Source organism: Parasteatoda tepidariorum, chromosome 7, assembly GCF_043381705.1.
Source record: "Parasteatoda tepidariorum isolate YZ-2023 chromosome 7, CAS_Ptep_4.0, whole genome shotgun sequence".
NCBI classification, from domain to species: Eukaryota; Metazoa; Arthropoda; class Arachnida; order Araneae; family Theridiidae; genus Parasteatoda; species Parasteatoda tepidariorum.
In genome coordinates, this window is record NC_092210.1 from 76,296,516 (window position 1) to 76,308,186 (window position 11,671).

Consider the following 11,671-nt stretch of genomic DNA (forward strand, 5'->3'; position numbering starts at 1 on the left):
GCTACAAAGGCTTGGTAAAAGGCAGAAATAGATTTATTTTAAAATATACTTCAGATTCATACTTCGGACTAAAACCAAACCACTTTTGTATATCCTAACCATTTTGCTTTACCTGTAAAAGCTAGGATTTACCACACTTCGCATTTTTTAGAACCATATGCACGCAAAGTTGTAAATTTTCAAGCTGAAATAGCAACCATTAGATCATTTAATCTGCATACTGATGAAGACATAACAGTAAGTTATTTATTATTTCATTCAGCTTCTCTGTTTATTCAATAATATCCCAAGCATTCATTGAATTAGCTTTATCACTGGCCATTTCCTTTATTCATAATCTTAAAAATCTATTCATGAAAATTTCTTGAAATCACATTCTTTTGATTTAAATGAGAGTCATTGATAATGAGATAACTTATTACTTAGTGTAGAGTAAATTTAAACTAATATCATCATTTTTCTATAGGCTATTTCGGCTTCCCCTTATGAATAAAATTTAAACAATGGCCTCCTTGTATTTTGCAACTCTTCTCCTCCTAAAAATTAGCATTTAGGCAGCATAATAAATGCTAATCTTAAGTACCGAAACAAGCAAGAGTTGGTGTGTGGAAACCATGGCTGGAAACAATAAGCTTCCAGGCTCGCAAATACTTAATCTAAGGGAATAATTTTCTCATGGGACCGATGTGGATTAATTCCCCGTGAATCTTGAATTCATGGGAAGTCTCGCTCTGTAATTGAACTGCTGCACAAGAGATTCCCTGAGGTAGCTTATCAGACTGTCCTTTCCTTTACACTCGTAAAAGGGTATTTTGTTAATGAGGATAACTCTCGGATCGGATTTTCGGTTAAGAGCGGCTCTTGCCTCATTTGTTTAAAAGGACTGCACAAACAATGAATGGTACATGTTACAAACCTCACTTTGATTGTTTTAAACAATATATTAAGAGTTTTGTTGTTTATTTAGATTCATTTTTGTCATTTTTAAATGTACGCTTCCAATTGTGATTTTACAAGAACAATAAAAAAAGCCAAGACCATTGTTGTAACAGATGACTAGACTAGAGGCATTACTGTTATCATGATACCTGTAGTGGTATAATAAATGTGTCTTTCATAAATTTTAATAAAATTGTTTTTAAATAATTACCTTTTTTTTCCTTTTTTAGTAAGTAAGTCTTTTGATAAAAATGCATTTCCTTAACTCCATAAAATTATTTTAAATTATTTCCTGTTTTTGTTTTATTAGTTTTATCATGGTAAAACTTTTGATAAAAGCACCTTTCATAAACTTGATAAAATGATTTTAAATAAATAGGACCTGTTTTTGTTTTATTAATNATGGTACATGTTACAAACCTCACTTTGATTGTTTTAAACAATATATTAAGAGTTTTGTTGTTTATTTAGATTCATTTTTGTCATTTTTAAATGTACGCTTCCAATTGTGATTTTACAAGAACATAAAAAAAAGCCAAGACCATTGTTGTAACAGATGACTAGACTAGAGGCATTACTGTTATCATGATACCTGTAGTGGTATAATAAATGTGTCTTTCATAAATTTTAATAAAATTGTTTTTAAATAATTACCTTTTTTTCCTTTTTTAGTAAGTAAGTCTTTTGATAAAAATACATTTCCTTAACTCCATAAAATTATTTTAAATTATTTCCTGCTTTTATTTTATTAGTTTTATCATGGTAAAACTTTTGATAAAAGTACCTTTCATAAACTCGATAAAATTATTTAATTTTTTTTATAATAAGGACTTGTTTTTGCTTTATTAGTTGCTAAGGCTGATCAAAGTGTATTACCACGATAAAACAAAAAAGAATAACCATGATCGGCAATCGTTTTATTAATCATCAAGATTTTTGAGCAGCAATTTGATGAATAAGGATATTCCAGATTAAATATTTTACAGTTGAATTTCCGTAAACTAAGAGAAATATGATAAAAATATATTTCATTTTCTCAGTAAAACAATGAAGAAAAACCAAATTTTGTGATTTTTTTATAAGTCGCTAAGACTTTTGTAACAATAATTCGCTGAGTATGGTAATTTCTGGGTGACTATTTCCTTTTGGAATATTCCTCAACGCTAATCCATGCGATATTAACAATACTAATAATACAGTGAAAGTGTATTACATAAATTCGATGAACAATGAAGAATAAACGTATTTTGTTAATAATTTTATTAATCAATAAGACTTTTGGTACTTTAATTTGAGAAGTAGGGTGATTTCTAGGTAAATTTACCCAGTAAAAAATTTTAGCATAGCTCCACGACAAAAATTATGGCAGCTACTTTAAACCAATGTGGTGAAGTGAAACGTACAGAATTCTTAGATCTAGAGTTTCACTGCACCATTGTTCTTACACTATTTTGTGTAAAGTAGCCGCCACCAGTATTTTCAATAAAATAATAACATTAAGATAAGATACACATAAAATCCAGTAAAGTTATTTTTACAATACAATATAATGCAAGAATCATCAATTTAAAATGCATATATACACAAATTCTGAAAAAAAAAGTTTATCAAGTATCCGCATAGCATAGAGAGAATCATCAACTAGTCTTAGCAGAACGGATAGAAATTAGGCATTTAAAATCTATTAATACAGTACTGAGAGATTCATATATTAAAATATAACTATCCTTATTGCTACTGAAAACAATGTATTATGTATTAAGCATATCTATATTTTTATGTATTAAGCTGTGAACCTTTGCTTCTTTTGAATATATTCGTGTTAAAAATTACAACAAATTCTTACCAGCTTATGTTATTCCAGGTTGTAAACAAACTACTCGCTCTACGCGCTATTCTGATTTTTCTTGATATTCAAAAGCTCGCCAAGAGACAAATTTGCTGCTTTCGGAAGTGGAAAAAATTTCTCGTAAGGAGTAAAAACGTGAAAGTTTGGTGCAAAATTATTCAAATTTATGTGCTCAGATTTAAATTATACCCTTTAAATCGTATATGAATGACTCTATTTGGTTTTGAACCGGAATAAAATGTTCCTTTATACAATTTGTGGGGTTGTTCAACATCATGTGTGATGAGATATTACATCGTAGTTCTCAAAATGTATTACTAAAGAATTCTCTAAACACTAAGACAAATACGAAAGTAAAATATTTAATAAATTCGATAAAAACATTACAGAATAACTAGGACTTGTAAAAATTATAGTCACGCAGACATTTGCAGCAACACAGTGAATTAATGTCAAGTCGCCAATAATGATAATTTCGGATTTAACAATTGCTTCTCAATTTTCTGATTACTAACTGAAAAATAATAGGATAAAAATTATTTTCACATGCATGATAAAACAATCAAAAATAATTAGGATTCATGTTTGTTTTATTATAGTGACGCCTTCACCGCCTAGAGCGACGCCTTCACCGACTGCGAAACTGGCGTGTCTTTTGTGTGCTGACTACCTTGCGAATGTAGTCCTACTTTATTCCTTTGAATCCCTTTGATCAACTTTCATTCTCCATTTTTAAACCGTTTTGAACAATTTCGTCCTACTATATTCTACCAACTCAATCTCGTTAGTACTCAAAGTTGGAACACTGCTCTGATAGCAATTCTGCTATGATAAAATCAGTTAACTAATATCTTCCATGCTATATCTAATCATCAGTTTCATTTTTTATTTTATTGCAGTCCAATGTAATTCTTCATAGATGTGCATAGAACCACTTCCTAGTTCTGTACCCTAGTATATCAGCGATTAGATTAAGTGAAACTCGTCTTGTCGGAACAATTTTGTTTATTTCATCTACCGTTCTGCTTGTAGTCTGCAATAAGAAGTAAAATTATTTCATACTAATTTATGCACTTTATTATAGCTAATGTCAGACGGTCAGTAAAAATGTCATGAATCTCATTTATCTTATTTTAAAATTATTTTTATAAATCTTTGGTCCTTATTTTTTTTCACTTTTTAAGTGAAAAGTGAATCAGTCTGAAGCAAATTACAATATGATTTCAATACTTAAATTCTTCAGATTCGCATTTTAATACGGCTCACTTTGGAAAAAAACGCGATTTTTGCATTTTTTTGAAGTCTGGATGATTAAACTACAAATCACAATTTTAACCCCCATTTCTTCAACACTTATGCATGATGAATCGAATTTGAATGAAGGAAATTGTATATTACACTTAATTAATTTAGTAAAAATGTTGATAATTCTAGTTTTGCTGAACGCAAACAGAAACACGTCAAGTAATTTAGACTTATGCCCAAATAAAAAGTACTAAGAGCTTTAATGTAGCTTATACTATTAAAGCGGAGGTTTTCTTAGATATTAATGAATTATTGCAATAGTTGTCAAACCATGCATTTTATTCAAATCATCTACATTTATATAAGAATATTTGTATCAATATAAGTTTATAAAAACGCGTTTAAATGTTTGCAAAATAGTTCGACGTAATAGGCAACTATCTAAACGTTATTCACAATCACTGCCCAACTTTAGTGCAATAAATCGCTGTGTCATATTTTAAGTTACACGTTGTTCATCAAACTACCTGCTTGATTGATTTCACTCATATACGGGGCGCAATTCAATACACACTTAAGTACTAATTGCAAATGCAAAGCCACTTCAAATAATTTATAGCATAGAATGCTATGTATTATGTATCAAACAAACTATCAGAATCTAGTAAATTAATACTAGATAGATCAATTATTAGAAATTATTGCAACTCTCACCCATGATTTCTGATGTTATAGAGTAATAATATGCTAAATTAAAGATAAAATATGATGCTTAAACTGAATATATAAATATGCATTATTTAAAGAAGTTACTGTAAAAGCTCTATATAGCGATCATAGTATATAACGAGAGATCCTCTAATACTGCAAGTTTTCGGATCACCGTCAGAAAGCTAATATTAAAGATACAAAAATGGCATGTTTATAACAATTTAAAAAAATATTAGTCTAAGAGACAGATTTTTTTTTCGGGGGGGGGGAATGGAGAAATACTGTGCTGTTGTTAAAATGAGTACAATTGAGAAAAAAAGGAAAAATATGGATGACATTTTTACTTATTTCCGATATCAATATCACATTTCACCTTATTTTGCTGTTTAGTACTTAACCCTAAATGTTTATAAAGCAAACAGGTGTGGGTGATCATCGATCAATTTATTTTCATCTTCAGAGAATAAAAACTCAGGCAATTTTTAAGAATTCTGCCATATATTTCAAAAGCATAGTTCTTTTGTTGATTACATTCTTATTTCCATACTTATTTACTTTTCCTACTCCTTCTTGGCAACATAGTATTAAAAACAGCATGCAGCTTTACCGATGGTGACAAAAGGTAGGCTGTTAGAAAATTCTCGACAAAATGGTTAAATGACTGTTTATTTAATTGTTATTTTACCATATTCAAACAAAACAGTCAAGTAACCATAAATAAGATGGTAATCAATCTGTAAACTGTCAAAAAAAAACCCGTTTATTGATTGCTTTCCTTAAAGGCAGCTAAACAAGCAGTAATTTATCGCACCAACTAAACCCACCTAATATAGCCACTTAGTTCCTTGTAATTGCATACATATTATAGCCGAAACAACTTATTTGTCAATCTCATTACCGAGAGAACCTGAGTTTGAGTCCCAGCCTTGACACGACAATATTTTCTCCACTCCCTTCAACACATGAGGAGCTTCCATTGTTCTGTAGTCAGGAATTTGTGACCTGCACTCTCCGATTCCTTTTACCTAAGGAAAAACCTAGTTCCTATATCCAGTCAAAATTCCCTTTTACGGTCTTAAAACCATTGTAAAAGGTTTCAAAACCGTAAAAGTAAAAAAATTGTCATTACCGTAAACTTTATGATTAATCAGATGAGCTGACAGCTGCCAGTTATCTTACTATAATTTTAGGAAAAAAATTCTAATACTGTATTAAATATTTTTTCATCTTTCCCCTGCATTTTGCAAAAACTGCCAATCTAGTCAACAATGCGTTAGCAGAAGCGGTCTATTTATTTTAAACTAAAATAGTTGCTCAAAGTAATTATAAAAATAATGCAAAAATGTATGATTTGACCTTTATTTATAGTTATTTGAGCATTATTTTAACTTAATGTTTGCTTTCTTGTAACAATTCCATCTGCTATTGTTAGTTTTCATTATAATGGACTTCAAATATTAATTAAGAAGAATCAATTTTAAAGAACTTATGTTACTTATACAATGTTTTATGAGCTAGGAATGATAGAACGATTGCATATGTGGCATCGCCGAAACTTATTTTCCAAAGTTTTTTACTTACCTTTATCACAGTTGAGTTCCTATTGAATGCCAAACATTCAATTGATATCTTTATCTGTAAGAGAAAACACACTCTAAAATTTAAAGTCTCTGCCGTGTCTTTATTTATTCTTTATAATCTACTCTTTGTTTACATTCAATTATATCTTTATTAAGTGCAGAAAGAATCTATATCGTCAGTTTATCAAAAATCATTCATATAAAAACTACAATAAATTACAAATAGCGGGACAACGAATAGATGAAGAATAAAGAAGCTTTTAACCAAAGACGGCAGCTTTTTTGTCCATCATGTTTAGCTAATTACTAGACAAAGATTACTTATATATTGAATATTTCTAAAAGAGAACAATAATTAGTATGACGAGGATGAAAAGATAAGACTGATAATTTAATTTATTAGCCTCTTTTATGTATGTTAAAAAAAATTCATATCAAACGGATAAATCCCTTTATATTTCTTATATAATCAGAAAATTAAATTTATCATAACAGAAATGATTCATAGTCGAAAGTAAATTTTCTGGAAGAAGAGTATAAAAACACTGAAATAAAACTTATTACTGAGAGGAACACTTAATTTTGATCGAATTTTCGATAAGATTTTTTTTCTTTTGATTAATTTTGAAATCAGCTTTAAACTTTCATTTACTCAAAGGTTAGGTTAGAAACTGTTCTAACGATGAGTTAAAAAAATATATGGTGTTCAAGTAAAAAATATAAAAATTTTACAAATGAGCTAGCAGCCTTTGGCAACTAGCTTAATATGATTTTGTACAACAAAATAGCACCTATAAAAAAGATTTTGTACAGCAAAAATACGCATTAATGATAACCAAGATAAATGCACGGAGCAACTTTACTTAAATATTCTAATTTTTCAAACCCTCCTCCAATTCTAACACCTTAATTATTAAGCAATATATGAACCAAATTTTTTCACCCCGTCTTGTTGTTTCCCACGGCTTTGCGCACATAATACAGGGTAATACATAATTCCCTCCGGGGTTTCGAAGCGTTATAGTAACAAAACGAAGACAAATATGACAAAAAAGAACACACGAATTATTCCAAAAGTGTTCAAGTTTTAATTTAAGCAGTTGCCGGTAGATGGCAGTAACATGTACCATTGAAGCCAGTTGTAGTATAGAAAAATGGCGTTTACAGGCGGAGGGAATTATGAATAACCCTGTACTTTGATTTCAGTTTTAATTATTTTAGAGATGTCCGTGATATCGTATTAATTAAAAATTTCTCCAGTAGGAAGTTAATTAAACAAACCACCGTAAGTATGAGTTTGGATTATTTCAGCATTGTAAGCTGCCGAAGTATAAATTATTTCCATCTATGTCGAGAGAAAAGAGAGAAAGCTATTAAGTGCTGAAGTACTTCCTCACGCACCACTCGAGCCCTAACTTCAGTACCGTATAATATACCTATGCTATTTGCTTAAAATCCTTCCAACACCAATAATTGGTATGGCAATGTGGTACTGTAGCACTGTTTTCGTTTATAATTTCTATAGCCATTTTGGAAAGGATCTGAAATAAATCTAAATAATTACTTCAGGATTAAGTTTTTATTTTCATAAAAATACAAAATTATTCGAAAAATAATAATTAACGTATATTAAACTATTCAACACTATTTAAGACAACAAAATGAATACCAAAACGAATGTAACAAAATGAATAATAACTATAGCAAATTAGTGATGCCAATAGGCAAAGGAATACCCGCGCCGCATAAGAGAAGGAAAAAAAATATTAAAATTAAAATATATATATATATATATATAGATATAGGCAGAGAGAGAGAGATGATTAGATAACAAACTTTAGAAGAATAAAGGTTGATCAGTCTGTTATTTTAGAGAAGAAATAATTTGATTCCAAAAATAGCTATTATTTATTGAGAGATAATAAATATAATATGCGATACTTTTGTTATTTTAGTATAACCTTTTCTGAAAAGAATCTAGTTTCAGGAAATAGTTAACTACTTTCTATTTCAGTAAGATTCTTATTGCAATAGAAATTAATTTACTTTCTCCATTTTTTACAACTAAACAGAATTTAATACTTAATAAAGTATCAAGTTTGAAACAAAATTAGTAAAAAATTTAGAACTTAGTAATAGTGTTAAGTAGTATATAAAAATTGATTGGATTAGTTTAATTTCACTTCTTAGCTCATTTTCTCGAGCTTTATTGTTGTTGCATTCATTTTATTTAACGCTTTGCAATTCATTCTGTCTGAAATGTATTTTATTCTCGATATCCTTCCAGTCTACGGGTGTTTTAGACGAACTGTCCAGAGCAGCGTGTAATCAATTGATTTTAATTTTTTTGTGTGCATTTCAGGTATGGATAGACTATTAAAGATTCGCCTAGATGGCATTTGCAAAGACTCCTTTTCCCAAACAAAAAGAGATGTCAATGTTGATGATGGCTCAGGGGTAAGAGCGTTCGTCTTCCAATGAGGTGAATCGGCTTCTTATCCCAGCGATAACTGATTGGTTTGAATTCCGCACCCGGCTCGCACCGTTCACAGTGCTGACGTTAAATATTCTTAGCGGTAGACGGATAAGGCTAACCGTGGGAGGCTTTCGTGCTATTCCTCTCCACTCAACGTAAATGCTAGCTAGTTTCATCGAAAAGTCCTCATCAAAGGCAAATTTTTCCCAGTACTTGATCCAGGAGTTCCCTTATCCTCTGAAGTAGGTTCAAAAATTACAAGGCTTCAGAATTTAATATAGATAGTCGCAAACTCAAAAATTAGGACAGCTTATCAATGATGGTAATAAAATAAAATGATCGCGATGGACGTAGATTTGTTAAAACAAAAATTCGCTTGAATGTTCTTTCTCAAATGTGATCTATGTATACGAAAATAAAAATACATAGTTTTCAAAATACTGTATATTAAAATAGTTTTCAGAATACTAATTCGGTGAAACCACTATTGACCACGGTAACTTTTCACATTGATTTTCTCTTGTGCTCCCTAGACATAAAGAACCTAAGATAAATAATTATTAGAAACGTGATATTAACTCTCGGTGAAGCTAAGTTTTCATAAATGGGAGCTGTAAGCTAAAATAAGAATCATCTGAAATTTAAAAAGCAACAATGCGTAATGTTAATTTTATGAGAAAATTCGTTTTTCGCATACCATGCTCGAATGGTTCGTAGTAGAATGTTTCAATGCCAACAGTGACCTTTCCCGCGCTTCATACTATCAGTATGAGAAATTTCCTTACCCTCGGTCTGATAGTTTGGGAGTTTAATGTCGGAACTTCAGACACTTTAGTTTTAAGTTGGTACACTTTCCTAAATTTTAATGTATAAAATTATCTTTGTATTTTAAACTAAATTCTTTGAATCCATTTTAATTTCCATCATTATTATTCCCCTTTATTAAAACTTTACTGATTTCCCACAAGCTGCCTGCAAAAGTGATAAAAATTATATTAAAATATCTAAAAGTCTTAATACGAAATACATTTTTTGATTAAAATGACTAAAATTTAGAAAACTGTTGAATTAATTTTCTGTGCCATTCCTATTTTACTAGTTTACTTAAGTGGGAAATTGTTTTAATTATTTTGTATTTATTAAGGGAATTTCCGACGTGTTTATTTTTCTGCTAAATTTCATTTAGAACATTTTGTAGGAAAAGAACTTATAAATTGTTATGTATAATCTTTTTTTTTTGTGTAAAGCAAGGGAAAAAATAATAATTTTTAGTACATTAATATGAAAGTCAGCTTTAGAAGGTATACAGAAATCATTGAAACTTAAAGTATGAAATAATTCCTTGAGTGGTGGCTTAAACTCAAGATTTGACACGAAATGTTATTTCAGATACATTTACCATTCTGTCTTACACCAGTTTCAATTGAGCAAACTCACGTACATCATCAATACCTAAGTCACGTGGTACGCTGATATACTCTTGAGTTTTATCTTTTAAAAGATACACATTCGGCGGAAGTGACGTTGATGGATGGACTCAATTTTACAAAATTCCACGCAAGTTGAAATGTTTCCAGTCAACGGTGGGATGCATTCTCTGTCAGGAAAAAGATGCCAAATAAAACAACATTAAACCAAAAAGTTGCAACTGGGAAAATAAAATAGTTTGGTAGAACATCGAATGCATTTTTACTCGCTTGACGAGGCGCTATATAGGGCAAGTAATCTATCTATCAGCATTTTTTTATATATTGTATAAAAAAGTTGTAAATATTTTTTCTCAAGTTTTCCAGACCAAGCTTTCTTAAAGAAATAGTGGTCAAAATGAAGTACTTAACTGTATGAAAGGAACCTCTTTATTTAGATGTAAGACTTTGGTTACATTTCTTAACTAGATTAACTGACATTATCTTTTGTCTTGCTTATTTATTATCTAAAGCACTTTCTAGAAAACGAAACAAATTTAAAATGCTAAAAAATCATAAATTTATTTTATAAACTTGCGTTTATTTTAGAGTTTGTTACAAAATTAAATTTTCACTCGTCTACTCATGATATTAAGTTAGATAAAATAGTGGTAATAGTATAAAAATTAACAAAAAGAAAATAATGAGTTTATTTACTTATGCCTTTAGAATAATTCCATGAAACTGTAAATTTAGTTCCTATTACCTACCTTCTCAAGATTTAACTTTTAACGCGCTTTTTAATCTTGAGATTACGAGGTAATCTTAGACCTTTCACATTTGCTTGTTTTTTATGTTTCTCATTTATCTTTCTTTTTATTTTGGAAAACATACATTCAAGCAATCTCATGATATGAACCAATCAAGTTTTTTCCTTTATTACGTTATAAAAGAATAATTTTTAGTAAGCATAAAAACTTCTTCAGCGCTTTTTTTGGCAAGTAAAATTCAATCATTCAATCTCAAGATATTTACCTTTTAACAATGAATATGTGTTTCTTGATCCTGAGATTATGTGTCGTGGATCTTTTTAATTTACTTTATTTTCATATTTTTCATCTATCTAGTCTATTATTATGGAAAACTTAATTTCAAGCAATCTCATAGTTTTAAGCAATCAAGATTGCTTCCTTTAGTTCATTATATAGCAACACTTTTTAAAAAAATTTAAAGGCTTTTTCAGCTTTTACAATTGTTCAATTTAACTGATCAAGCCACAAGTAGCAAAATTTTTATAAGTTATTTCAAAGTAGCTTAGATGATTGGAATAGACTAATATTTTTTTCAAACAAAAATTTTTATAATGTTGTAGGTTACTTCTAACATATGAAATTAAATAATAAATACTTTACTAATTAAATAATAAATACTTTATATATATATATTTATATATATATATATATTT